The following is a 24,080-nucleotide window of genomic DNA, read 5'->3' on the forward strand; positions in this document are numbered from 1 at the left end:
TACCATGGCCCTGAGGCACTGCCAGCTCTGCCTGTCCCTGTCTGGTCCCTGGGTCTCCCACATGGCCCAGGCTGCCATGTCAGTCCTGGGGCCCCAGCAAGGCCCCAGCAGGGCTGGCCTCCAGCTACCCACAGCCCTGCCCTGTCTGATGGGCGCTGCCCAGCCAGGCCTAGCTGCGGGTCCACCTCTGGGCTTGGCCTTGGCCTCTCTTCTTCCCCAGGGAGGTGCCCAGTCCCCGGGACTGAGGCTGCTCTGGTGTCCCCAGCTGTTCTAATCCTGGTGGGGTAGTGGGACGGGGACAGGCTGACAGGCACTTCTCTGGTGGACCCTCTGGGGAGCTCCTGCTGCCCCGACACACCTGAGATAATTTATCTTTAATTCTGTACAAAATCAACACATGCTCTCATGCGGACATTAGGAGTTGACATAGGAGCTGAAAGGTGATATCCTGGCCATTTGTTTTCTGTAACCTGATCATATAAACAGGGATCTTGTTTTAAAATTAAAAACAAACACACAAACAAACAAACAAAAAAAGCAAAAAGGAACAAACAAAAAAAAAATCAATGCAACTTTCCATTTGTTCTCATCAGAGAAGAAAAGGCCTTGGCCTCATCTACAGCAAGCTTCACCCCCCTGTAAGGCACTGTAGCCTTCGCCTTCCTCCCCTGCTTCCAGGGGTATAAATTAATATCTCATCATTGACCATAATATGCCCTGTAACTGTGTTTATTATTACTGCATATTTTAGACAGGTGGTAAATATTGGCACTTTTTATTATGCTGATAAACAATGTCGGACTGCCAGGTAAAATGTGTTGTCAGGAGTGATTTCTCACCTCCCTGTAGCCGCCTGTGGATTTCTCCCTGGGCTCACATAGTCAAAACCTGGCACACAGAGGCCTCTTGCCAGGCTCCTCCTGCACATCCTTCCTCACACCAGGCTCCATGGCAGGAGGGGGGGAGAAGGAGGCTTCCCCCAATCCTTTTGCATGGACATTTTCGACCAAGCTAAAGCAGCAGTAATGCATTACACCAAGAGTGATGAATACAAATACACTCCTCTTTCCTGCCTCCAGTCCTTGCTACCCTCATGAACTCCCCTTCTCCATAGTATCCTTTTCATTTACTCTACAACTAAGAAACGCTTTTAGCTTTTCTAAGAGTTAGAAAGCAGTGACTCTTAAAGACTGTTGTGTTAAGAGGGGAAGGTTTTCTTGTTATTTAATCCTGTTCCTCCCCTGTAAATGTGGTATTTTAATAAATGGGGGTGCATCTGTTTCTGAATCTGTGCCTTCAGGAGACCTAGAGTGGAAGCCTGGGGAGGAGTGGCAAGGATACATTGATATATTTGGCTATTTAGCGAAAATTCTTAGGCATACACACTCCTTACATGATGCTGCCTGACATGTATCAAGTTCACACGTAGTATTCACACATACGTGATATTGCCTCATGTGTATACAATCCTTCCTCGAGTGTATTTTAATCCCTCTTCTTACAGAGTTGCATATATTTACTGTCTTTGCTGCTCAGACACCTTGTAGCATGCCACAGAAGGTGTGTGCAGCTGTGCAGTATGTCTGTGGTGAGTACTGCAGGGAGGTACCTGAGTGAAGTTCAGGCAAAGGGGAACAAATTCACCTTGATTGTGCTGGTGACACTAACATGGTTATATTGCTTCCAGTTCAGAAATTAGCTTGCATATGTTTCCAAAGCATGCATCGTATATAAAAGTGTACAGTGTCCTATCTGGCAAGAACAGCAGCCATTTTTCCTGTGCAACCTACATGTTCAACTAAGAGACAAATGTAAAGAATTTTATGCAGCTTATTTATAGGCCCAGTTTTATCACACCTGCAAATCGTAGGCACTAAGTGAAAAACTGATATTAAAAGAATATTGGTTTACAACTTTACAGGAACACTTAGAAGTTAGTAAATACCAGAGCTTGTGCTCATGAATCTTCTTTCATTCGATCACTTTGTGCATATGCAGTAATTCATTACTGAAGCATGACATTTTTTTCCTTCCTTTACAGGTTGAATATGACCTCTTTAATGAAACAGGCTGGGATGTCATGAATGAGTTTAAAGGTCACAGGAAAGAAATGTTGATATGTGATAACTGACTTCTGTTTGGACTTAACAAGACTGATTTTGGTTTTCATCGGGGGAAAACAGTATTTTATTTCTTCTGGAAGGGCAAATAAAACTTTTCTTCACGTTCATTAGGAAATGGTTGACCAACTTGGAATTAATTAATAAAATGTTATAGATGGAGTCCAATGTTAATTTTATCTGCTGCAAGTATTTGCATTACATTTTAGATTTCATTAATCATATATATACCATCTATAGTCACTGTTCAGGTGGCTAAAGCAGGAAATTTGTGAAAGACAGCAAGAAACAAAATCTAAGGTCTCAGAGTTCCTTTCCTTTCCTTATAGGCTTCTGCTGTGAAGTTTGAAGGGTGTCATGTAACCAGTCTCTCTTTCATTATCATATGGAACACTTAATTCCAAGGTTGCTTTATGTTGTTTGATTTTTTAAAATTATTTTTTATTTTTATTTTTATTTTTATTTTTATTTTTTTTCAGAGGACTTTGTTTTGCATTCTTTTTGAAACACTTTTATTTCAGCAACTACTGTTTTGGTAGCTATAAAGTTTAAAAGAACCAATACTTTGGAAAAAAAATAAATATGTAGCGTATGAAGTATAATACTGAGCAAGGGAAAATGCAGCACCGTGGTTCATATGGGCTCCTGTCCTAGGTGTATGTCCTTTGGTAATGCTGTACAAGTCATGCTGAATGAAGTGAGGCAAAAAAAAAAAGAGCATGACAACAGGTTTAGGGTGGGTAATAGATGTATGTATGTATGTATGTATGTATGTATTACATAGTCTGTTTAGTGGAGATTTCCTGGGCCTGCAAACCTTTGTTCCAGAAGTAAAGCTACCTACTCAATTGATCACAAATATGGTGAGATGCTTATGCCATGTGATGTGCTAATTAGAAACCTAGAAATTAAATCCAGTCTTAACTCTTAGATCTTACCATTATTGGGGGAATTCTGCATTGTGATCCATCTGGACATGCTGCCTGCTTTGGGGAGAAGGAGGGACTGCTCTGTGCTGCCACTACATCACTTCATAGCACATGTCCATCGGTATTATGGAAACGTTCTGGTGAGGGATGCAGTACCCTGAATGTGGAATTCTCTGATAACTGGGTGGCTAAAAGCTAGATCTGGATTTTGATGCCAGCGGCCATCTCTATTTAAAATGCAAGATAAATTAATCTCTCCCCCCAACACTATCAGAATCCCACAGATGGTGTTATTATAAATAAGTTCAGTTTATCTAAAAGTATTAGCATTTAACTCTAGGAGGAATGTATGGTTCAGATCCTTATAGATGCTAGGGGTTCCTTTTGCCTCCAGCAGGATGAATATACAAAATAACACAAACAACAACAAGAAAAACAAACACCCCCTCCAAAAAAAAATCCCACCTTGCTTTGTTGGCATTTACAATGTCTTCTAGTCCATTATTTATGAATATTTAGCTGAGCAACTGAAGTTATTAAAGAAAAAAGGTGTCTTTCATAAGACTACAAATAAAATTCACAAGTCGTTTAGGCTAAAGCCTCCATGCTCATTAGAATAGATTGGTAATTTAACTGGATGTAGAGAATGAGCTTGTTGCAGAGGAACATGGGGGTTAAGAAATCATTTTAAGAATGAGGAGTTGGTAGGTGGTTTGGGCGAAGGTGGTGTTGGTAATGAAAAAACCTCCTGAAAGAAACCAAGCTCCAATCAATTTTTAGACAATTCTGTAAAGAAAATGAGGTAATCCAATCAAGGAATGCAAACAGAGCCATTTGGTTAGATGACCAATTACACTGGGGCAACAGTGACTCATTAATATTTGTGCCATATGTTTATGAAGAATCCAAGGGGTACATTAAGCAAACTTGGAGCAACTGGGACTTAACAGGTAACTCATGGAGAGAAAAAAAGGCCTAGCAAAATGATTAACTTTATTCACTGGGAATGGTATGCTTTCCTTTCCAAACAAAGTCATACTCAATGTCCTTGTTCTGTTATATTAATGGTGGGCTTTGTCTCAGTGTCTACATTTTGCTCTGAATCATTTTGGATAACTCAGGTTGATGAGCTTTCTGTTTTCCCTTGAAACGTAATGTGTTTCCTAAATGAAAGGAAATGTAAAGCTCTTTATATTTAAGCAGTCATTAATTAACTTGCAACAACGTAGTTGCACCAAGGGACTGAGTGTGTTAAATAGACATCAAAGTCAATGACAACTTTGACTAACTTTTCTGTTTTTTGTCACTAAAACACTTAACCGTATTTAATTGAACTGGCTACCTGAAGTAATAATGATATAGTATCATATATTAAGACCAGTCAAGTTTCTAGTTGGTCATATTGCTTTCATAGTCCACTTCATATTTAATGCCCTGTAATGCACTTCCACTCCAGGTCTCAAACCAATTCTGAGAAGCATCGTGTTCTAGAAAAGTCCTGTGTTGAGCATAACGTTAGGGATAGGAAAACTAGTTTCATTGTCCCTTGTAGTTTGCTTCCCCTTTGCAGCAGAAACTACTGAGCTGAAGAAACTGAAGCTCAAACAGTTCTTCCTGTCAAGGTATTTGGCATGGTCACAGAGTTTGCTGTTCAGAGGGACAGAGGGTCAAAGATGGTTCATGGGTGTAGAGAGCCTTTTAACAAGGGAAAATTCCCTGATATGGATAATCCAAATTCAGACGTTGACGATGAAAGTAGAAATCAGAAAAGCAATACTGTTTCAGGTATTTATGCTTTTGTTAGCTGCCATTATAACTTTGGGAGGGGGAAAAGCTGTGTGACTAAATGTCTCTTTAGATATTTGTGTCTGACATTAATACGTAGAGCTCTTCTCTGGTGCTAGAGATACCTTTAGATTTCTTTTGTAGATTCTTGGCTATTTCTGTTATTGACTGTATGCAAAATCAGCTGTCTTGATAGTGTAAAGGCACTTTGGGCTCTTCCTGTGCCTAAACCCAATTGGACTAACATGCAGTATCTGCAACTAGGATTTAATATGGTAGTCATGTTTTGAAAGCAATAAACTGCTCAGAAAACATAATATGTAGGTAATTATACCTAACTCTTATGGCTTAATTAATACAGGCTGTTTAGAGCAGCCAACTGGGATGTGGGAGAGTCAACCCCCACTCTTGCAAAGGAATGATTTGAGCTTGGATTTGTTTCTTGGACATCCATGCTCTAAGGAGAGTTACATGGCTGCATATCCCAAGGGGAAAGAAATGCCAAGCTTCAATACTGTTTGAAAAGCAGGTTTAATGCCACTTCTTTTGCTTATGGGCAAAAATCCCTCAAGCTTTCTTAGTTTTTTTGGCTGACAATGCTGGGTTCTTTGAATTCCATCTGTAGGCAACTACTGACACCTGACCTGTAGCTGGCATTTGCATTAGGTGCCAAGATATCTGAAAGCCAGAGTACTGAGTCTCACCCCTCTTATGAATCTATCTCAGGGTTTTTTTTTTTTTTTTTTTTTTTTTTTTTGCCTAGAATTAGTAAATGCCACAGAAGCCTTCATTGGGCTTAATGTTTTTTTGGATTACTTCTCTTTTTCCTTTACTACAGACTCTCTCTGTTCTAAAACTATTTCACAGTCTAACAGACTTTACTCCTAGGAAAACGTTTCAGGGAATCAGTCTACATTTTTGTTTCTTCTTGAAGTGAAATAATACATCACCATACCTAGGGTTTTGTATCCTCATCCCAGCCTCATTACTGTAAATTTTTTCCTACCCTAAAGAATAATGCCTTAGTGTTGACACACTTCAATCCGCCAGATGTCAGCTGTTAAGACCTTCTGTGAAGTGAGATCATGCTCTTCCAGGCCTGTTGTGTGAGTCAGCTGAAAGGACTCTGCAGTGCTGGTGGGGAGGGGAGGAGGGCCTTATTTTCATCCTGCGACAAAGTTGTTTTCTTCCTAATTAAGACAGTGGAAAATTTTACTTTGTCTTCATTGTTGCAAAGTAGAGGACACAAAAAGAGAAAGTTGATTAGAACCTTCTACATACAGCCTGCCAAATAAGCAAAAGGTAATTTTTTTCTTTTAAATGTATCTTAATTTTCTTCATGTTCCTGTAAAACAGTGGAAGCTGAAGTAAAAAGATGAGCCACTGACAAACAATGGGATTTTATCATTGTTCATAAAGAACAATATATTGATTGATTATTTTTGGTTTATATAAAGGCAGTCAACTGAAACTTCAGACACAACAGCAATCATTGTAAAATACAGAGACTTTAATAGTTCAGCATCTGAAAAAGTACTCCAGCAGAAAGTTCCATAGTGCCTCAGTCTGCCTCCATAGCCTCCTCAGGAAAAGCCAAGAACAACAGCAAGGTTTTGCAGCACGACTTGAAGGTCAATAAATCTTGGCTCTGCTCAGCTAAGGAGGGAAATAAAAATTCTGGAACCAGGAACCCCTCAATTAGAGAGTCCTGTGGCTGTGCTTCCTCCCAGGTAATTCAGGGGTCTATCATTCAAGACAATTCAACTGAACAGATGCCTGGGTGGCTAAAGCTGCCCAGATCCAAATCTTTTAGGATTGGCTGACTGGGGCTGAACGAGGAGGCAGCAGTCATTGCAGAGGCATATGTTGTACGCACTAGCAGCACCAGTTCTCAGTATGGAGCTGTGCTGGGTTAGGGGCTGATTGTGATCAGCAGAGCAAATCTGAAACAGAAAGTTTTTTGGTCAGCAAAATATAGGGGTTCACAGGGTTTCTGAACAGCAAAATGGGAAATGCTGTTAAGAAGGCCTTCTCTCAGACCACCAAACAGTCTGAAGATAGTTCTCTAAAATTCAAGCAGGCTACTGCAGTCAGGTAGACTGTGTGCTCCCTGCATCACTCTTGTGTACAACCCAAATCATCTTTCTTCCACAGCACTCCCATTTACACAGCACATAGAAGTGGAGATGGCAGAAAACTCTGTAGGACGGGGCAAGATGAGACTTCTCAGGGTCGGAGAACAGTCATCAGTTGCTAGTGATTTACTGGCACTGTTGGAGCAGAGGTAGGCAAAACTGCATGAGTAATTCTATTTGCTGCCCTCGAGGCCTTGAGAGTTGTCCACTTCAGAGCTCCAGGTTGGTGGCAAAGTCTGTTTTACTGTGTTTACAGCAAACTCTCTCTATTTTTTTTATTTTTTTTTGCACACGCCGTATTTCCCCCACAAAACCAACATATTAACTCAGATGGGATCAGTTTTTGTCTGGACTATTGGGGAAGAGTGCACATTTAGAACAGCTGCAGATGAACGAAATGCTAGCTGGAAATGGTCAGGCAACAGTCCAAACTAACATTAGAACAACAGAGAGGGTGAAGCAAAGTGATTTTTTTTTTTTTTCTTCTTCTTGCTGAATCAATAGCTCTGCCCAGGTTAACTTCAAGGTGTTGCTTACTTCATTGCTGTGCATCACATAATTAATTTTTTCTGCATTTGGAGATCCAATTTGCACAGCAGGCTTCCCACTGAGGCTTCACCTAGGTTTTAGTTTAATTTAGCTAGAGAGTTGGTGTTTTTTTGTGTGTGCTTGCTTCCCCTCCCTGTGTTTCTAAATCTAACTCCTCATCGACAAAACAAGGAAGCATTGCGGTTAAAAGCCTAATGGAGAAGCTGGCTCTGATACGCAGTATTCTCACCCCCCGAGAAATCTTGGAAATGGTGCATGTCTACGGTAACTAATGCAACCTCTGCAATGATAAATTTATTCCTTCATTTGCGAGCAAAACTGATGCACATTGCTGGGTCTTGATGACCTCTGCATTTTTTTTCTGACAGTTTCCCCCCCCTGTTTGCATAACATTGTGCAAGTTTGGAAACAACTTAAGGCTTTTCAGGACTAAAGGATTCAAGTAGTCACATCTCCAGCTTTTCTGTACTTTGAGTATTATTTGACTCAAACAAACAAGAAAAAGAAATCTATTATACACTGCTCTGTATGGAAATGATTTGAGATAGTCAGCAGTCTTGCTTCAAACTCTTTCCTTAAAAAGGTAAGTAACTACTGCTCCACTCAGCGTCAGATTTCCAGCAAAAAAGGCTGGATTACAAAGCCAAGGCATTGGAAAATAAGGTAGATAGATGTAGGCGATACATTAACTGGAAAAACTTTGTTAGCTATCATGCCCCACGCTGTTGTGTATTATTATTTGTTGCAAAATAGCATAGCTTGAATGTTATTACTGCACATTAAAGAATGTTTCTCTTACAATTATGGAACAAAAAGAAGTGCTTACACCTTACCTACCAAATATTCACTTTATGCACACAAGGATTTTTTTTTTTATTTAACCTTCTTCATTTAAAACAAAAACAAAACCAAACAAAAAACCTGCAAACAGGCCACATTGTTTTTTAGCTTCCTGGTACCTTGTAATTTCAACGTGCCAATGAAAAAGGAAAAAAGAAACCTGCGTAATAAAGTCTACTTTTAATTAAAATACCTTATGCTATTTTGAGTAAGAACACTGAAATTGAGCAAAGGGTCAAAATATTTTTCATCTTAAGTAGAGATTCAGTGATTGAGGAACTGAAAAGAGTTCTGTCATTTTTAAGAGCATTTAGGACACCCCTGAAAGAGTATGGGGAGGGAGTTCCTTGGGTCAGCGGACCTACCTTCATTCTGTTGTAGGCAATTGCATCAATAATAAATTCAACCAGTCTCACATGAAAACTGGCCTTGATTTTGCTCCACTACTCCTGTTACAAATTTTTTTTCAAGCTTATTCTTCTTTTTTAACAGCAAGAGAGCAATTAATGGCAGATTCTGCAAATTGAATGACTTCCATCTTTGGCACAGAGAATATTGCATAAGGAGCATGAGTTATTAATGATAATATGTGGCTGTTATCTAAGACATCTTCACCAGTGGATCTTCATGTTCTTTAAAAATGAAGTAACTGTCAGGGTCTCCATTTTGTGTATGGGGAGTAAGAGCTTTGAGGAGTGAGGTGATGTACTCAAGGTCATCTCAGCCAACTAACAGCAGAGCTGGGATTAGAGGCAAGTCTGCGCAGTTCCAGGCCACTACGTTATCCAGTAGATGACACTGACTTCCCCTCAGGTTAGAAAGGGATCCCTCAGTTGGCGATAAAACAGCAATAACTACTGCAGCCAGGATTTTTGAAAGAACCTTGGGTCTTAAAATGCATGTCTCATAGATGCAGCAGTGCACGGGTGTCATGAGCTCACTCCAGAAATCCCAAAATATTCTATCGTGTTTAATTTTTTCTGAAAGCTGCTAACTGGAACAATGCTTTCTCCCAGCCCCATTTGTATTAAATGTATATACATAGAAGATGATGCTCTGCCCCCTTTTTGAGGCCATTCAATTAAGCTTATAATTAGAGACTTGCTGTTGCAGCAGAGAAACAGATAGTTACAATACCTCCTCAGCTGAGCTACGCTAAACTAAGAGCAGCAGACACAGTCAGAGATGATTCCTTCTGGAAACTGTTTACTGCCTGAACAGAGGAGTCCAAAGGTGGCAGTGAGGCACAGAAAAATGATATGACTTGTGTCATCTGTAATGGACTTGGAACAGACCCGAGCAGTTTCTGCTCCGTGACTCGGCTGCAAACCTTCCTCGGGGAGGATGTTTCTGTGTGGTTTTACACTTGCAGTTTTAGAAGCATTTAAGACCAGATATTTAAACTGTCTTTTGTGCTTGTAGTTTGAAGATAAATGCAATTCTGGCTTGATTTTGTCTCCTTAGGTCTCTGCAGGTGCAGGCTGGGGCATTTGGATCTTCAAATAAGCACTTTAAATAAGCACTTTCACTTCAGATAGAAGGGTTGGATGCCAAAACTACTCTGGCAACATCTTCACACCAGGGGCTGGGCTCTTGTCCATGACCAAGCAGCTCATTGTTGGAAAGTGCAATTGTCCCAGGTGAGCGGACAACAACTGCACGGGGAAGGTGGGAGCTGCCCGGCTGCTGCTGTGGGGTGCCCAGTGTCTGAGCCCACTGGGGTCTCCAGCAGGTCCCTCCCTGCTTATATGACATCAGTTAACTCCTGCCATGGCAATCTTAATTACTGGTGACAGAAAGCAATCAGAAAAAGGGAATTACGTTCTCAGCTGAAAGCCAAACTCCCTTCCCAAGGTCTCCTCTTCTGAGGTCAGTATTGCTCTGCTTTGACCTATTTCCTATAAGAACATCCGTGCTTTTGCTGGAAGAGCAGATTGCAGGGTGGACAACACAGTCAATGTCTGGCTTTCATCTCATTCACTTAGTTGCCTTTTTTTTTTTAAAAAAAAAAAATCTTGTTTATAATTTTTAACTGTAATGGTCACCTCACTGATGTGGAAAGACTAGTTTGATGCTAGCCATGCTGCGTAGTTTGAAACTAGCAAGGACCCATAGTTTCTACATAACACAGTTTCACCGCCCTCACTGCTGTGGCTTCCAGCAACAGTGGCTTCCAGCAGTATTCTGTTTATTCACACGTTTTTGATCTGTCATGTGTCATAGTGATATCACAGCCACTGAACTGCAGATAGCCATGTACCTTGGATATCAGGGTGAATACAGAAACAAAGACACACTTGTACACACAGATGCACACACACTCACCTACAGAGGCACACACATATTTCTGTTTAAAATAAACAGAAGTCACTTGTCTATGGCTTTGAAACTTCTGCATAAGCAGGTATACCAGCCGACTCCTAGCTTGTTTCTTTCTTAAAGTAATGTCAGAGCACAAAAGGAAAGATATTGTAAGAGTACTATTGTTCTGCACCAGAGTTTAAAAACAGACATTGTATTGAGAAAAGTTCTAGAAGAGCTTCCAGATCTTTATGCTCTTGTGTTTAAAGATGCATACCATTAAAGAAAACTAAAGTTTTTTGCATTTAAATTTAAACCTTATTTTTAAAATGTTTGCATCTAAACATTCCCTTTCAATGTCTTTATTTTGTGATGTTTCAAAATCCTGAGACTGGACTGAAATCTTCCATCACGTTCTCATTTGTAATTAAAATATTGCCCTACATATGGTGATGTACTTGTAGCTTTGGTCTGTTTCCAAATTTTAATTGCCTCTCAGATTACCAAATCTCAGTTGTTCTGTATAATTCAATGTATAGCATTCAGTAAATGGTAAGATATGGTTAAAATTAAGAAGAAACTTACCTTGAATTACAATTAAGCCATTTTTCTATTCAAAAAGTGTCCATGACCAGACAATGATGCGCTCAAGTCTATTGATTATTTCAGGGAACTCTAGCATTATATCTGTAGTACTTTGAAGTCTGATGTCCATTATCATTTCTACCACCAACGTTCATCCAGTTGTGCAGAGAGCTAAAAGGAAAGGACAACTAAGGGGACTGGAGCCAATCATCTTCAAACACAAAGTCATATTTTTAGATTTTCAATATTCAACTACAGGTTTTACAAATACATCAATAATCTAGTGAGTGACAGAAATACTATAATTAATATGCAATATCTAAAATTAAAAATAAATTTGGCTTATCTATGTGACAGTGAATTACTCCTAATGTCATTTTCCAAGAAATATGTGAAAGGAGAATTTATAGTAGAAAGTCCACACTGTTTTGTAAGGAAAACAGATGTTCATTAATAAACAGGCTGACCACGGAGCACTGGAACTACCATCTGGATGGGATGTTGTACAATTTTTTTCCTTTTTAACAATTTATTCAGGAAAGTTCTGGTAAGGATCAGTTTTTTTTTTTTTTAAATTATTATTTTATATTAATAGCATGGCTGGATATATGTTAATCCTCGTTTCTTTCCTCCATATAATTTTTCTCTTTGTAACTAAACAACACAATAAAAACAGTGAGTCATATAGTATTCCAGAAAATTCTGGAAAAAAAAAAATCATCTGTAGTGGTACCTCTTATTTCTCACTGCAAAGCTGGAGATGGTGTATGATGTTCTCTACATGTTTTATGCCTCAGCCATTGTACATGGAGAATGCTGTGTGCATGCTTGTGCTCTTTATGGCTGGATTGCAGCAGCATCTAGAAATACAAAGCAAAAACAGACCCTGTCTGTGCTCTGTTCTGCACCTGTGTGTAAGGAAAGGTTGTCCTTAACCCTGAAGAATTTGCCACCCAAAACTGCACTCCTGTATGTAGTGAATACGGTGATGTCTGTGGCTTACAGTCTAACTCTGTTACTAGTGACATGGAAGTGCTTTTTTGGTGGATGACATGTTAATTTGTGTTGTGTAGGATCTTTGCACATATGATGGCATGTACCGCTATCCTTATTTTAGAAATGTTAAAAAGAACCTTAAGATAAAGCAAAGAATTAAAAGCCGGATGTCCTTATTCCTATATGAGAGTATTGGTGCAGGATGATGCTTTCCATTTTTATCTCGGTGTATAATTTAAGACCTTCTGGGGGTCTTTTCTTGTGTTTGCCCACCTGTAAAATAGGTATAGAAAGGTTTACCTTTTGGCATGCAGTGAGTCCTCAGCTTGCTGTAGGGCTCTTTGAGATTCTGGGGTAAAAGTGTGGAATATTTTATCACACAGCACCAATGTTTCTACAATGTTTTTTGCAACTGATGTAAGGGAGTAACACTACACATGTTAGATCAAGCAAGGTGCTCTAGATGTCAGATAATTACAAGCACTTACTAAGTAATTAATGTGCTTGGACTTCACTTAATATTTGTATACCTTCCCTGGTCTGTTTTACTGCATGCTATCAAGACTCCTAAATACATTCCTGGAAACCAAAACAAGAAATGACTTGATATTCAGTGTGTTACCTATTCTGTAGTCACTACTAGCTGCCAACAATTCATCAGTATACCGCTTATTAATTTTCTGCAATGTACTGTTTATTGATATTGCTTTTATTGTGGTACCTCACCTCAGCCATGAAGGGAGGACATGCACCTTCATCTCAGGCTAATGGCATTGCTGCCAATGCTGCAGGGAGGCTGAAGAGCAATGTGACTAATAAAACACAACCAATAAAAATATGAAGGAAAAAATGTCCCTACTAGTAAGAAATGCATATTCCAAGTGCTTGCAGAGCGCCTGGAGCTGTTAATCATCACTCCATGGGCACCCCTAAACAACTCTAAACAACAGTTAGGAAAGGATCAGATGGCTGTTTAGGGGACTCGGAAGAGTGGTATTTGTTTGACTGGCAGGTAGCCATGCTTGTACAGTGCACTGTGAATAACAACATTTGCTGGAACAAGAAGATGAGGGTTTTTACTCATACATTGCCTTTAGGACTGTTTTCCTCTTTGTGTGAGGAGATGAAGGAGAATCTGGGTGTAAAGGGTGCTGGCTCATCGCAGACAGCAGTGGGGCCTGCCGAGTGGCACGCTGAAAAGGGCAAGCTGGAAACAACTGCTCTGAGCAGTTTACCTAGGCCAGCTTCTCCTGAGGGAAAAAGAAATATCTGCTTGTGCCACTGATTAATAGTTCTTTCCTTCCTGTTTCTTACCTACATTTGTCATGGAGGAAGCTAGTGAACATCCTTTCCCCTCTCCAAGTACATATGCAAACTTTCCTCTCATCCCACCCATTAATCACTTTTGTTACATGCCTTTCTCCTCCTCCCCTACCTCCTGCCATTCCTTCCCCTTGGCTGTTCCTGCTGAGGGACCATGGCACCAGGAGCTGCTGCATGCAAGGTGCCCTGTGGGTGCCCAGGGCATCTCGTCCTCTGCAGCTGGACATGCCACCATCTGCCTGCCGAGGAGGCTTAGGTCTGCTGGCGGGTCCAGCCTGGCTCCACAGCACTCTGGCACTGTGGGGCTGACTTGGCCAGCATCTATCGTTTTGCAGGAAGTAAAAAATTGCAGGTAACCATCATCAGTCATCCATTATCAGCCCCTCTCAGCCTGCCCCTGGGCAAAGCCTTCTCCTCTGCTTGTCTCCCTCTTGCTGACTGCTCCCTTATTTATTTATATATTTATTTTTGCCAGAGCTTTGCCATTCTTGGAAGGCAAAGCTAGCTGATGATGCTAGAGCACAGCTGGCCAAAACATAGTCCTCCTTAACAATCACAAAAAAACTTGGGTTTACTCCTGGTGATCTACTTGTTTTAGGTTACTTGGACAGGAAGCTGGGGAACAGCCTGTAACGCCTGAGTTTTAGCAAAAGGCGTGAACACATGTTGGTATGGGCTTCAGCGGGGACCAGTGATCTGAGCACATGCCTGAGATCCCTGGTGAGATCTCACAGCCTGAGCTGAAGTCTGTGCCAAGAGGTCTTCCATTACCCATGCCAGCTAGGAGCCTATCTGTGCTATAGCTGTGCTTTTGGTGGCATAAAACTATGGTGGGGGCACAAAATTGTTAGATTTTACCTAAGTTCAAATGAGCAGCAAGACTGGGGTGTTTTAAGTGCTTCTGAGGGAGAAGTGAATTTTTAAAAAGATCAGTGATTCCAGTTCACTTAAGCATCCAGAGGCTTGGAGACTCAGCCAAACTTCTGTGAATTACAAATACTGAGGGATTAGGCTTTCCTGAGACTCTTTTCCTAATACTTCCTGATTTGAGGGAGGTTTTTTGGCAGATATTTCTCAATGTTGCTTCACAGGTCCAAAACCATTGGGAGCTCTCATATAGGAAGACAAAGTAATTTTTAAATATTGTGTTTAGTAGCTCTGTTCCAAGTGGGAATAAATAATGTAATGTTTAAAATGACAGCAGGAAAGGCCTTTGCCTTAGGATTCTCACTGTTGTTAGTAAAGGCAAGGCTCTAGACCTAAGGCCTCAAAAATTTCTTGGTGCCCTTGTCTAGCTGATGAAGCTTCACCCACCTCTCCGGAACTGCAGCAGCTTTGTTGCCAGACCCTGGAAGCAGTAAAGGTACCCATCATGTGTTTCTGATACATACAGTCCCTGCCTCAGAGTGCCTGAATTTCTGCTGATGGATGCTCATAAAGCTAACTGGGTCCTGGTCATGAAGCTATCTGTTTGCAGCAGGAATCTCAAAGTAGTTTTCTCCAGACTGACTTGTCTTGAGGGTGACAGAGAAGGCAAACACCAGAGCTGCTTAGCATAATTGTCTGCCTGTAAGTTTGTGTGTGTGTATCTTTGAGAGCAGGGTAGCACAGTGCTCAGAGCCTGCATGTGGAGGCTCTTTACCACCTGCTTTCTGAGCAGTCAGTGCCATTGCTACCTATGCAGTCTGTTTTCCCCCTATATTTAGCACCAGGTAGCATAAGAGAGTCCTTGAACTCTGATGTGGCAGACAGAATGTGATCCTTGCAAACTGCATGGTGCTGGGAGCCATGTGGTAGTAGTTTCACCAGCAGACTACACAACCAGCAAGCTACACGAGCTACCACATCTAAAAGCAAGGATTAGCTGTTTTGGCACTTCTGCCCTGGACAAGAGGAGCTACTGAGATCTGTATAGTCAGAAACAATGGTGCTTCTTTATAGGGTGTCATTTCATTTAGGGATGCTAGGAGGTGAAGGAACCCCTACCCAGCTCAGCAGGGTCTTTTGCACTAGCACAAAGCAAAAAAAAAAAAGAAGGGAAGGGAAGGGAAATGTTAAGTCTTTTTGAGGATCTTGCTCTATGTACCTAATTTTCATGTATCTCATGGGAAAAAAAGTTTTTAAGAGAAGAATTTTCAAAACTGTCTCTGCTTACCTGCATTGTTATGCTCCTAATTTCCTTTGAAAAGTGGACCATTTCTAGATATGGATGTTTCCACAACTTTGTATCTTGAAATGCTGCTGTTTTGTAGTTTCCAGGGATTGTAGCTAACCTGAAAGTTGCTGTTTTGAGACACGTGAAATAGCCTTGTTGGAGCCCAGCTTCAGGCCAAAGCTTAACACTTAAGACAATGAAGTTCAAGCCTAGATTCCCTTTTTTCACCCAGAAAAGCCAGTAATGGTGATAACAAGAGAACAGACACATACTTGTCTCTGCAGCAATAATGATGGAACATGTGTATGGTTGACATAAAAAGAGAAGATCTCAAAAGTCAGTCTTTTGAAAAAAGTAAGATAGACCTTTTCCTCTGCATTTCAGGTGTAAAATGGAAAACGAGAAGTAAATGCCTTACCATGTCCCTCCCCTGCCAAATTAATTTTATCAAAGTGAAATAGTCCCTTTCAGCCACCATGTCTACCTTCACTAAAATATTCCCTTTCAAATGAATATAAATTTACTATTTTTGTAATGCAGTTTGCTTATACTGCTTTTAGAGAAGATATGTAAACATAATAGTTAGTGTCATATCAGTACAATGGTTCTTTTCTGACTTTTTCTTGAAAAGACCTTTTCTATTATGAAATTAGTGCAGGAAAAAAAAAATGGTTACTCAATGTATCTGCTGAATTTACCTCGATTTGTGCATTTAAATCTGGGATTTGTATTTTCTGTTTAAATATTCTGATATAAACAGAAGCCTTACAGTCTCAATAGTCTGACTGATTTCCTGTTTTACATGGTGTGGATTTTATTTGATTTAGCATTCACTCCTACAAGAGAAAATAAAAGTGAGAAACCCTAGAAGCCTAAGATGAAGGGTGCTTTGAGAAAGAATATTCTCCAAATTGTTTTCTTTCTATGAGCATTCACTCTTTAGATTCACTACAAATTTCCAGCAAGTAAATCAGCTGCATGTTTATCTGTGTGCACAAGTGCTGTGGATGTACAGCAATATGTGTCTGACTGTAGATTTTTGTTACAAATGGGAAAGTCAGACCATTGTTCCTAAGTTGCAAATGTAAATCCATTTATGGCTTTGTAATTTTGCAATTTTGCATGTTATTAATGTGAGATTGGTTTGCAGTTTTGTAGCTTATGTGGCCTTAACCCTCAAATCAAAGCCTAGAGATTTATGAACCCAGGTGAATCAAAGCTTCAGGAAAAGCTCTCACAAAACAGAGATTTGCACAAAATTCTTAACTTCTGCCAAATTATTCAAGCAGAGAGCAGAGAAAATCTTTTATATAACGTTTGAGAAGTGAGAAAAAAGGGAATAGGAATACAAGCATAACACTTGGTAATATGCTTCTTCACCTTCCTGTAAGAATGTTGATTGATGGATTCCTCTGCAGTCTCCTCCATTAGGCTAATTTAGAGAGTCACCTGCATGTTGCATGTGTAACTCGCTAAGCTTTTCCAATTACTCCCTTAAGAAAGAGGTGCTCTATGCTGTACTTTTTATTAAGCCCACTTCTTTGATATGTCTCAGTGCCACAAACATACCTTAAAATGAAATCTGAGAACATATTGGATGGTGGGGAATTTGGAGGTTTAAAATACTAGTATTGGTTTCTTTCTTTGTCTTTTTTTTTTTTTTTCCTTTTTTTTTTTTTTTCTCCCCTTAAAGTGGTTAGCCTTTATAGATTATAAAGCCAGAAGGGACCTCTATGATCATCAAATCTGACCTCCTGCTTAACACAGGCCATAGGCTTTGCTGAATTAATTCCTTTCTGAACTAGAGCATATCTTTTCGAAAGTCAACTTCTCACTTCCCAGCATATGAAAAGGTCTCCCATGACACCTATAGACCTTTCATAATGGACAGATTCTTCCCATGATACAGACAAATTGAGTTTTTCCTGGGAGGTACTGCCCCACTCTGAGCTGATAAAGGAAGACCCAGGAACTACAGGTATGCTGTGATTACTTCTTTTGCACTCTCTGATGTTCCAGGAGCTTGTGCATCTTCTGCTTTATGAGATATACTTGGCCTAGGGGAGCTAAGTGGAAGGATGAGGGAGAAGAGGAGGTGCATAATGGTATGGCCTCCAGCACTGTTATTTATGACAGTATCCTTCCAGCAATCTGTGCCTGCATAGGGTGAAGGCATGGTTTCAATTCTGCCCTTGAAACATGGATTAAGCAATGTTGCTAATACATATTTGTCCCTGCGGCTGTCAAACATTTCACTGATACTAGACTCTGTAGACAGCTTAATAGCTAGGTCTTCTGTCAATGTTACTGCAGCAGTGTCTCCTTTGCTTTAAGATGCTGTTCAGATTTATTCAAGCAATAGGTGTAACATGATGCTTGGTAAATAGCAGCACCTGACTGTATACTTGTATCATCGCTGCTTGCTGACATCCCAAGTGACCAGATGAAATGGATAGACTATGGAAACCAAGTGCTGAGAAGATTCCAGTGAGTGAAAGTTGGAAAGATCATCCATCTCATCCCTATTTATGCCTCCTAACAGAGTTACATGCAGAATGTGTTATTATTCTAGAAGTCTCTGAACAATAACTACCATCTGGAGGAGTTGAAAATGTGTGTATCCAACAATATTGGACAAATGGTTTTATTACTGCTGTTAGTATGATGTTTTGCTGGCGTTGATGCAATCAAAGTGTTGCTGGCTTTCACATAACACTTTGTATTTCACATATGACCTCATTTAATTTCTCTGGATGCTACAGAATAAAATTATCTGTGCAAAGATATGCATTGAAAGCATTATGGTATGTGCCCACACATGACGGCAGCATTTTGCTACCTATTGAAAAGCAAGGTACAATTGATGGATGACATTTTTCCAAGCTGCAAAATTACAGTTCACCTGTATGGTGGGAGGTGATGAATATTTGGCTTCTCAATGCTATTGCCACTAACTGATGGAAGAGTAATGATTGGTATTGCCTCTACTTCACACTTGCTTCAGTTCTCAACTTCGGCTTCCCAGGCTATCAAGCTTTTTCATGATAATTCTCTGCTGGAGCTGATTTTTTCTTTTTTCTTTTCTTCATGACTGGTGATTGGAAAACTGTCATGATTTCCTCCAAATCTCATCCCACCAGATAAAAATATTTCTAAGCATTATTTTTATTCTCCAACATGTATTTCCTATGCCTAACATTTACAGATAACTAACTGTCCATGACTGGCAAGATACGATGCGTTTAACACATTTGAGTCCAGAGCAGATTCTGGGTTAGATGTTTGCATTGTGAATGAGCCCTTCCTTCTCTGGGAAACTCTGGGCTGCTGCTGTGTTTGAAGCAACAAACAACCCGGCCAGCTGCAGAAGCCTTGGCATCATGTAAGAATACCCAATCCCAAAAGAAATCCACCCATCTCAAGTGAAGCAAATGCATAGGTCTTTTGGATTTCCTTTCACATGGCCTGAATTTCTCTTTTCTTCCAATAGTGATTGCAGGGCTGAAATAAAATGTCTCTGGACCCTGTTAAACACCATTTTCTGTGCTGAATTAAAAGTGCCAGAATGTTTTAGAATTTAACTCCTGCAATACCCACTACAGAAATTGCAGTTACATTATACTGTTGATTCTTTCAAGTTCCTTCAGCATTAGTGGTCATGTGCACGATCACACCTTGAAAAACACTTCCCCTGTGTGACTTTACTGTGGTTTCATACATTCTTTTCTAGCCTCCAGGGACTTGAAGACCTTAGCTGTGACCTACATTTCAGCTAATTCTCCTACTGAGTCCCTGTTTGATTATTCTGCTTTACCAATAATACCATTACGTCCTTTTCCTGCCTTTCTGGACACCTCCACCAACTATCGATGCCTATTCAGCCCTCTCTAAAATTGCCTTTTTAAAATTTAAATTTTTTTTTTTAAATTTGCCTTAAGGCAAAGGGAAAAAAAATGCACTGTGATTAAGCTTATGTGTAATACGGAGAAATAACATTTTTTTCCCTCACAATTCTAAAATTACTATTTGAGAAGTAGGAGAAGATATTCCATACTTGGTATTCCTGTTTTCTATAAAGTGGAGTCTGAAGCACTTTCAAACAATATCAACACATCTTGCAGGCCAAAGAATACTTTCAGATTCTTTTGTTTTGTTTTGCTTTGATTTGCTTTGTTAAGAAGTGTCAAAAAGTTAGTGTCCATATTCTACAAACCTTTCTACTTTCCTACCTGGCTGTTTTGAACTGATGATTGAAATAAATAATCTGGGAAGAGCACAGGCTTATTGTATGTCAAGTAGTGACAAATGTAACTTTTAAAAATTTGATGAAATGAAATGACTTTATTTATCACTGAAAATTTGGTAATTGGCCAGATTGAGCCTGAATTTCGTCTTGGCCTGAGCTGTCCTGCCAAATAAAGAATAGAGAGAATAAATGTAGCTCATAGCTCCTGACTGGGTACTGCTCTCTGTTTTCTTCTATATCTAACATCTAAGCTGACACAGTTTTTTTTTTTTTTTTTTTTTTTTTAACATTTACTAGTCTCTCCTTACTGACCTTCATATTTTTGCCAGTTCCCTTGGGCATTAAACCTACCATATCCTGGTTTATTACCTAGTCAACCTCCCATTTTCTCCTCTGCTTGGAGTTTGGCAAGATTGGTTCAATGTTCAGGAAAAAAAACAAGCCATGGGATTGGCCCAACCAATCCCAAGGGCTGACTACTGAATTACAAGTAGCAAATACTGGGAGTGCTACTCACGGTGAGCAGTTTATGAGCAATTTGTAGGCTGAAATTGGTTTGCACAAAACATTTATTGGACAGCTTCAAATAGAAAACAAACTTGTAAAAGCTGCAGTTTGTTCATGAACTGCATTCATGAGTATGATAAATTATGTGGTACAAACTCTGCCCACCATTAACTTCTGCAAGGGAGACATAAGATGCTGCTGATACCACTGGAGAGAGCTTAGGACCCATCACCCCTATTACACAAGAATATTGTTTAAATGAAAGAACTCATGTGAAATGAAGCAAATGGTGGAATAAACATTGTGGATGCAATTGAAGATGTGTACCAACTTATATGAATTAGAAATGAATGTTAATGTTCCTTAGATCAAGAAATTACCATCTTGTACCTAGTCCCCTATAAGTTCGTAATTCTAAAAATATGATCTTTAAGTCGTTGAAATTGGAAACTGCAGCTGTACTATGTCATCCAGAATATCTAATCCTTCTTTCTTGCCCTCATTCTTCCCTTTCCCTGGACTGCCTCTGATACAAACCTAATGAAGAAGGAAGCGCAGTCCAATTGACGTGACATCTTTGTGACAGTCATGGTCTGTAGCTCTTTCACTTATGCAAATACAGTTGCTCAAGGCAGGTATTTTGATGTGTCAGCTGTGTGTAACATGAGTGCTTGTAGTTCAAATGACATTCTTCCTTTGCTGTGATAATTGTCCTGCACTCTCTAATGTCTGTGAAGCAGGTGGATCATGAGCTGCTGTTCCAGGTGAGCAGGATAAACAATGAATGGCATTTTTTTATCTGAGGGTTTGTTGGTATTGAGTCATTCAGTAGTCTTCTGGGTTGAATTTCATAATTATGAAATAAGGTGAGAAGGGAGTTTTGATCAGCTCCTTTAAAAATACAAATTAATTAAATGCTTTCTAAAATGGAGCTGCGACTCTCAGGAATGTCAAAAGCCATTCCTCTCTGCCTGTGAGGACAGCATTTTGTTCACAGATTGTAACTTAAACTTATTTTTATCTGAAGTACTATGTTGCAAAGGCTGGTAAGAGATTTATTGTGATGTATTAAACCATCTGTTCCCAAGGACTGCTTCACATTCCAGCACTAGCCAATGCTTGTGGTGCTGTGTTTTTTGATTCCCAAAGCTCCTTTGCCATATTAACTTGCTTGTAATTTTCTCTGACTTGAAAAGCAGATGTACTGGTCAAGTTTTGAGTAGACTACAGGGGAGCTCAGCTGAATAGATACTTGCAAATTTTTCCACTAATATTTTTCTTTTACTGTCCAGTTTCCTAATAAAAAGTGGAATCTTTAAAAAGTAAAATGCAAAGCAGCAGCTTTTCCAAGATGCACCAATGAATGGAGAAAAGGCTGTGCAAAATACTTACTTTGAGATAGCTAGCTTAAAGGTTTATTTCATGCTTTGTCCTCACCTGTTGCAGCCCATCACATATAGGATTGCTTTTGTATTCTGAGGCCTTTATTTGTGAAGGAATGACCTTCTGCCTGCACAGTATTATATCATTCTAATGCACAGTATCATATCCACACCTGCCTGAGGAGCTGAAGTCTCCTTTTTTGGGTAGGAGACCAGCAGTACTTGTGGAAATATGCAGTCAGGTAATGCTTACAAATCTCTAGGCATCACAGCCTGGATGGATGGTTGGTATAGCTCAGCAGACCTAGAGGCCTAGAACACATGCCTTCTTGTTGAGGAGCTGTGTGGAGGCAGAGACCTACGTTTTGGGGAGTTTCCTGTTTGCATGGATGCCATACAAAAACATGGCTCATGGCTCCAGAAGCATCTGTCAGAGACAGAAAACTGGTTTGTATGGGTGTGTTTTCTGTTTAGCAGGAGATCTGGGGACTGTAGAGGTTTCTAAGAGTAGCTCTACCACTAAGGGCTGGAAACACAATGGGCTTGCTTAGCCAGCAGAGGAAAAACTGACCAGAAGTGTCCCTCAGGGCACTTTCCTGACTCTGGGAAACGTCTCTTCTTCCAACCTGTCAAGGAGCATACAGGGATATGTACTTAGTAACTGCATCACGATAAAACACCATGGACTTTCTTTGCGCAAGGAGACAGTCTAGATACAAAGAGATTGGCATGTAGGTCTTATCTGAACATCTCATGATCTTCCAAGAACTTTTTGGGTTTACCTGATGGTATGTAATAAAGACAGCTTCAAAATGAGAAAAGAAGTAGAGGTTTCATGCTGCCTCAAAAATTAGGAAGGAAGGACTGTGCTACAGTGTGCTAGAAAAGCAATGAGGGGCAATATTGGAGAGAAACAAAGAAGACATGATTTTTGCAAGCCTATTGTCACCTTTACTGAGGCTGTGGGCTGCAGGAGGAGAGGGCTCTCTTCTACATTCTTACATTGCCGTGATCTGCTCAGACTAGGTGGGAACCCAGCTGCTCTGAGGGACTGGGAATATAAAACATATTTGTCACTGCTCCAAATACAGAACAACAGAACAACAAGTTTACACAAAGATACGCTGACATGCACCTATTATGCATTAGCTGCAATTTAATCATGTTTACAGCTGAAACACTGAAATTCTCTGGATAAGTCTTGCAACAAATATGAAAAATATGAGTGACCTTGTTGCTCCCAAATGCCTCTTGAGATGCACATTGAAAATGCAAGTAGCATGTAGTGCTGCTTACAGTGGGATAAACCAGCAGGATTTGGGGCACAATTCCTTTAGTGTCATACAGCTTTTTGAAACTTTCACAATGTCTACTTTTTGCTTTATATTTTTATTATTATTATTATTTTTAAGTTTCTGTTTTTGGTATCCAGGGTGAGAAATGTTGTAGAAGTGTAGAAATGGACCACTGAGCACATATAACCAAAATGGTATACCATAAAAGGAGGAACTGTTCCTAGAATCTGCCTGTTGTAAATCAGCAAAGGATGGGAAAAGGAAGTAACAGTTTTTTACAAGTGTCTATTTGGAAAAAATGATGATACAGTAGACATGATTTTAGTTGGGAGAGATTTTCTTTTTGTTCTGCTTGTATATTACCATGTCCAGCCTTGATTTTCATCCATAGTCATGACTGGAGTGCAGATGACCATATTTTTGACTTAAACAGCTGGTAGGCTATATGCAGTAAAGGAAAAAGAAAAAGCCAGGAACCACCTCCAAAAATCCTCCCAACAACCTGCTATTTAAAAGTAACATAACTTGTAAGCATACACTGGTCATACTGTTCCTTTTCCTCATCAGCACTTTTGTCCTTCACGGCCCTGCCTGTCTCTTTGTCCCCAGTTTTTTTATGAAGGTATCTGGAATGCTGCTTAGACAAGGGTAGAGCATGGCTACAGGCCAGGCTTTCAGGATTTCAGGAATCTGCATTTTAAACAAGATGTGAATTATAGTTCTGCAGGAGTAAAAATTTCAGGTACCTAACATGTCTCCTTGATATAAACAAAGCAATTATTTTTTAAGGCAAATTTCTTGCTTTGTGAGAGGATGGGCTGTATCACATTGAAAGGAGGACTCCAAGAGGATTCCCTTTCTATTTGAACACTATCTTTGATTTCATAGGAAGGAAACACTAATCAGGGCTGTCCTAGGAATGAGTGAGAGAT

General features: G+C 39.9%; 1 long non-coding RNA gene across 1 annotated transcript in view; it reads left to right on the forward strand.

The window, feature by feature from the left end:
• The first annotated feature begins 5,996 nt into the window (after window positions 1–5,996).
• LOC137851779 (uncharacterized) overlaps window positions 5,997–24,080 on the forward strand; it is a 28,545-nt gene continuing 10,461 nt past the window's right edge. Inside the window, exons 1-2 of the long non-coding RNA XR_011093462.1 lie at window positions 5,997–6,136; window positions 6,989–7,118. This is a non-coding gene — a long non-coding RNA (uncharacterized lncRNA). The remainder of the gene's footprint in view (window positions 6,137–6,988; window positions 7,119–24,080) is intronic.

The sequence above is a fragment of the Anas acuta genome, chromosome 2 (genome assembly GCF_963932015.1).
Source record: "Anas acuta chromosome 2, bAnaAcu1.1, whole genome shotgun sequence".
Taxonomy (NCBI): domain Eukaryota; kingdom Metazoa; phylum Chordata; class Aves; order Anseriformes; family Anatidae; genus Anas; species Anas acuta.